This window comes from Camelina sativa, chromosome 14, assembly GCF_000633955.1.
Source record: "Camelina sativa cultivar DH55 chromosome 14, Cs, whole genome shotgun sequence".
Lineage (NCBI taxonomy): Eukaryota > Viridiplantae > Streptophyta > Magnoliopsida > Brassicales > Brassicaceae > Camelina > Camelina sativa.
In genome coordinates this window covers 11,854,506-11,860,794 of record NC_025698.1, presented here as the reverse complement: position 1 = coordinate 11,860,794, position 6,289 = coordinate 11,854,506, and the positions used below count along the sequence as shown (strand labels likewise).

The 6,289-nt window shown below is 34.9% G+C and overlaps 1 pseudogene; it reads right to left on the bottom strand.

Moving 5' to 3' along the window:
• Nucleotides 2,680–6,289, bottom strand: part of LOC104741088 — a 7,545-nt pseudogene continuing 3,935 nt past the window's right edge.

Below are 6,289 nucleotides of genomic sequence, written 5' to 3'. Positions count from 1 at the left end.
AAAAAAAAAAAAAAAAAAAAAAACCGTAAACTCCTTGACCGACTAGTTGTTGTAGGCTTGTAGCGAGGGTTCGGCCTCCTCACACGTATGGGCCTAGTATCCTCAATGTCTACCAGCCATCAATGAGTCATCATTTTAATTTGTTGGTACCTATAATAGGAGTTACGTCCTCTCGGAAATTCCATAATTAGAGAGGTCATCTATGCCAGACAAATCCACTGTCTAAAGTAAGTCCTCAATCTTTCTTTTATATATTTTGTATAATTATTATTTCTTCACTATAGATTGTTTTCCTAAAACTTAAGTATTCATTTCTTCATGTGGATTAAGCTCTGATGGAATACGCCCGACTTAGAAAATGGTTTTCTTTGCTGACAATGTATTACACAATATAAAGCAAATCATTTAGCCAAGCTATTGTCCCATACACATTTTACACTTTTACCTCCATTCATGTTGCTATCGTATTTTAAGTTTTGAATTCATCTTCCAGCCTTCCTCTATCTTGCCAAAAATTACTAATTATCATCATAACCAATATATAGCAAGCTATAGCCAAAATTAAGTTTGTAGAGAAATTCTAAGATTCTTGCCAACTTTTTTTTAATATTCTTTCGCCTTTCTGGCTATGATTTGAAGTATAATTATTGTTGTGTTTTTGTCCTTACATGACCTATTTGAAGAACTTGACGGGATTTTTACGCCATTAGATTATATTCGTCCTGTTTTGCTAATTCTCTTTCTGGTTGTTTACAGTACTCCATGAATATTGATGTTGTTGATTCACTAAGAAAAACATCATTCCTCTCTTTCTTTTCAGGAACTCATCGATGGTGACGGTAATGGGATGGTAGACACGGTTTACTGGTGTATTCAAGAAATGTTTATTGATGGTATGTATTTCTTCCCAAGCTTCCCAATCATATTTCTCTTAACCAAACAGCTAGAAGTGTCTACACAACTTCCACCAGTTCGTAACATCTCGGCGTCAGATATTTCCAAGGGGGTTATATGTATTTTTAATGTTTCACTTGAAACTTTGAGTTCAATCATTCTTTCAGGGAATTTTATCCTCATCAGCATATGCTTTATTTAAGAATGACATCAAAGAAAGAAACGATTAAACGAATACACAGTTAAGAAAGACTACATGTGTTACATGCACATCTAAATTAATGTTTCCTTCGAAGAGCTGCAAATTAATTTGAACTTACATTTAATTTATATGGTAAAAGATATAAATATCATCTAATTTTCACTGACAAGTAATTATTCCATCGTGTAAATTACATGTAAGATTAACTTCATAAAATCATTAATAAAAATGTTATATAATATAGGCAAAATAAAAGTTTTAAAAATTGTATCCACGTTTGTATATTTCTCGGGTTCAAGTTCCAGTTAATAATTTCTTGAGCCAATGTCATCATTTACATAATACATCTTCTCATATTTACCAAAGACATTGTATCATTCAATAATTTAATTGACAATACCTCCACATGAATTCTTGGCTGCAAAATTGTGTTTGTGTTGTTACATTTGGAGCCTATACATTAAACAGAAAAAACATAAGTTATAAGAAGGACAAAAATACTTTGCGAAGCAACTATATATATAATTAGAAAACAACTATAAAAGTTACACAACCTTACGACTTAAGTGAAGGAGCACATATAACAGACACTCAACATATGCGAAACTCTTTGAATCCCCTCTTTCTGTCTGGGATATGTATGTCTGAGAGCAAATGATAACAGTCAATAACTGGTAATCTCTAATTGACAAGCCCATAAAAGATATGCGCTAATCATCAAGCAATACTTGTAATAAATGCAAACTACCAATATCCGAAATCCTCAATCACCTTTCTCATACATAAAAGAGTCAAACTTAGCTTCCTTGATCACTTTTGTACAAAAAAAATCCCAAAAATCTCAAATCCCAAACAAAGGCTATGAAGAAACTATTTTGAATGCCTAAAATAATAAAAATTCACTATGCAAATAAATAGCTATATACCCATTCAATATTTGTATAATAATCTTCATAGTTATCTTCATAATAATTACATGGTATTTCCATTAATGTGTGGTAGATAAATTATTGTTTTTAGTATCTTTGAAATAAAATCTAATAATAAAAATATAGAAATTTTAAGAATTGTTAGGAAGTTTTGAAAGTTTTAAAATTATTCGAAAATTGCATTTTTCGTCTTAAATAATTGTTTGTTTTGTATTTACAATCGGCATTATTTTAAAAGCCTAAATTAATAAAAGTTCATTATGCAAATAAAAAACTATATACCTATATATTATTTGTATAATGATTTTTTTTCTTAGGAGAAGAAACCTAGATTTGTGATAAGCTAGCTCGCGTAGGTTAGGTTAGGTGGGTGCCGTTTCTGTTTAATACAAGAAGTTAATCTATTAGCATGACAACATCTATGATCATTTGGTTTTACTTTTCATTTCTCATTCTAGATTTAAACTAATCCCTTTAATGGAACCCAGGAATCTACTACCACTACCATTTAAAGGATGGGATGGGATCGATGATAAAAGTTGATTATTACTTACTCTGTCAGTAGGGGAAATTATGTCATTGATTTAAATATTTAAACTTTTCAAAATTTCATTTCACATTATCTCTATTTTTTTTTCTTTTTCGGACAAAATATTTGTTTAGAATGAATTATTGTAAGGGAGAATGGACTTTTGTACAAAATAAAACACACAAGAACCTCAAATACCAAACAAAAGGCCAAAGTATTTGTTGGAGGAAACGGATGGACAAAAAAAAATTGGAGGGAGAAAGCTGCTTTTGCTGCATCAACGGCTTGGGCAAGACTTGTCTTTCTTTTTCTAGTCGTGCTGATGAAAACAAACACACTCAAGTCCTTATGCTGAAAATACAATGGCCCATCGATTAGTTCACAACCCGCGAGGGAAGTTGCTGACTTGTCCTTCCTCTAATACATCTTTTCCGTTCAGTTTGTAACCAATCCTCATGCGCATCACAAGGGATTTCTGCCATAAACATTAAACCGTTTTGAGTGCTAAGTCTCTGAAGACCACATGCTCAGACTATCTTTATTTGAGCATAGATTATGTTGTGAATCATGAATTGCTATACTTCAAAGCCGAGCATGGAATGTATAAGACAGGAACACGAAGAAAGAATGTGCATACCTTCCCATGCTGGCTGTTAGTGACGCTTAGATTCTGTGTGATGGCACCATTGCCGCTTGCCGGGAGTGTATTACTGCTAGCTGGATCCAAGTGCAGCTGGAGGAACTGGAAGTTACCCAAAAAAAGAGAAGGTTAAAGAAAATTTTCAAAACTGGACAGTTGTCAAGACAGATACTCCATTATCAATTGAGGAAAAGAGGAATAAGAAGGGAGAAAAACGCAAAAAGAATGACCTTTGGAACAGCAGCCTGGAAGATAAAGTCTGTGAAAGTATTGGGAGATAAATTAATAAAAGTAGCCTGGACATTTGTCGTTTGCGGATTCCCTGGTGGCTTTGAGAAAGTGAACTCAATCTTCAAGGAGCTGCTCTCGTATGCAACAATAGATGGATATGCTGGACCATTGGTTGCTGCAATAATGAGGAAAGCTTGTTATTGATCTCTATAAAAGAGTTTCAGTGATCATATTGATTGTTTTTAAGGCCAAGACTTTTTCTTACCTTCCTTTGATGGGCTTGGAGAAAGACCATCTAATAAATCAAACATACCGGTGGACGCAGTCGTTGCTGTGTGAGGTGGAACTGGTGAAGAAAGTGTGTCTAGCGCATTTGAGGGATTACTGTTAACGTCAGCTGTTGATAATAAATCAATAGATGATATGCTGTTTTGTGCAGGAGAAGGTGTTCCAATTGATAGAATATCCAGTAACAGATCTGTGCCGGCTTTTGGAGCCTGGGTTGCACCTAAAACATTGCATAAAAAACGGGAAGACCAAACATGAGTTATCGTCTTGCAAGGAAAATAACTTCAAAAAAAGATTGCTCATTCAGAGACAACTAGCAAGTGAGCACGCTATAAAAAGAATGTAATAGTTGTAGAAACGCCAAAGAACTAACCAAATTGTGATGACGATGATCCTAAGTCAACACCGAGAAGATCCTGAAGGTAATCTGCACCAGATGAACTAGGTGCAGCCAGGATATCATCAGAATCCAGGTCTAGCAAGTCCACAAGAGGAGCAACAGGTTTCTCAAAACCATTTGGAAGACTAACTGACGACTTGGCCACTGTTGAAGCTGATGCAGGGAAAGAGCCGGCCCTCCTCACATTAAAAGTAGCCTCATCCAGTACAGGCATTCTCTCAACCAGAGAAGATCTATATGCACACATAATTCGGTCATGAGCCTTAAAGGAGAGTGAACATGAAAAATTACTTTAGCAAATACACGAGGAAGAGAGGAATTAGGGTTTTCATTAACCACCTGATATTTTTATGCCTGTCAACTATAGAATTGTACTCAATAGCTCTCTGCTGCATTTCAAGGAGAAGGCTTCCTTTCTGCTTCACAATTATGTCTTTAATTCTCCTGCCATTGAATATTAAAGAACTATTTAATTACAAAGTGAGAGTTGAGGACAGGATGTACAGGTATAATAAATTTCTAATCATTTTTCAGAAGATAACGCGCTAAAGTTTCTGGTAGACAGCCAAATTTCATTATTCATATACTCAGTGTACATATGCATTTTGCGTAGAGTTGAAAACGGATAAGTGCAGACGAGTTGAGATAAAAACAGATAACACAACGAAGCTGAACAAATTTGAGCATACTCTGAAATAGAAGGAAAGCGGGATGACAGCTTCAGTAGAGCAACCAATGCCATCGCTTTTGTAGTGGAATCTGAGTTATGGCGAGTAATGGCATCCTCGATAACGTCCACTGCATCAGATTCCGTTACCTGCTCATGGCAGTTAAATACTCATTGCACATTTTTAAACCAACAAGAAATCCCAAGAAGCAAAAGCATCTACATATTAATCAAGGAGGAAATAATTAATCAAGGAGTACTCACCGTGATTGGATCTTCACTACCAATCATCCCCACATTGTTAACCAACAGATCACCATATTCCCCGATGCACCATACCGCCACTCGAACAAGAGTCTCCTGGTTATAAGCTCAATGAGACCATATTAGGAAGGGTTACGACTGATTGAGGACTAAACACAATCTAACATTAGAAAGTAGCTACCTGTTCCGAATATGTCAAGACTGCTCTGTATAATGCCCTAACTGTGTACCCATGAAGCTCTGATGCATTGCTTATGACAACAATAAGTGCATGCCACACATCATCTTTCACAAACTTTCCAGCCTACTAACATGGAATAGATGACATTAGGTTACGACAAATACAAAAAAATGCATATAAAATTTGAAATAGCTTAACAGATATAAAATCTCAAAGAACGATTTCAAAGAGTGTCATAAAGTGGTAACAAGTTAAAACAGAGCATAAAATAAATGTCTCGCATTTGAATCCATACCTCACACAGAACCTTGAGCATCTGATCAATGTACCATAGTTTTTCTGGAGAAAACCTACATTTTCAAAATTGTTAACAAGTCAACAAAAATTACAGTCAACTAGACATTCACAGTAAACTTCCAATTCCCCAAACGGCCAAACCCCCCTATGAAAAGAGTCAGAGTAAGTAGTTCTTCACTTTCTTAAATAGAATACTTACTTTTCAACAATAAAACAAATTTTTGCACTAAGATCTTCCTTAAAATCTTCGTCACTGATTTCCAAATAATCAATCAGCTCCTTCGTCAGTTGTGTGACATTATTCTCATTCACCAAAAGAGTGACAAGCTCAAGAGCTCTTTTCCGAATAGAAGCATCTGGGTCCTAAATTGTTGATGGAAGAAACCCAGTGAGCATTTTTAAGTTTTCTAAGACATCTATTACTTAGCAGTTAAACATTGTTTAATTTATTTTCCTGGTAATACTAAACACAATACCTTAACACATTCCAAAACGGTAACTCTGTGTCTTTGCACTGCTTGATCATCGAAAGTGATTGCTTTCATCAGCATGTTTAATGCAACATATCTGGAGAAGGAAATCATGAATTTGATAAGGTAATGCATCATGTTAAAGAGAAACAAAACTACGATAAAAAAGGAAACGCTGGCTGGTAACCAAAGCATAGTGTGCTTCATAGAGTTACGCAAATCCAAAGAAAAATGATAGATGGAAGGAAAAACAAGCAAGCTATATCATAAACATATAATACCATATGATGATATCAA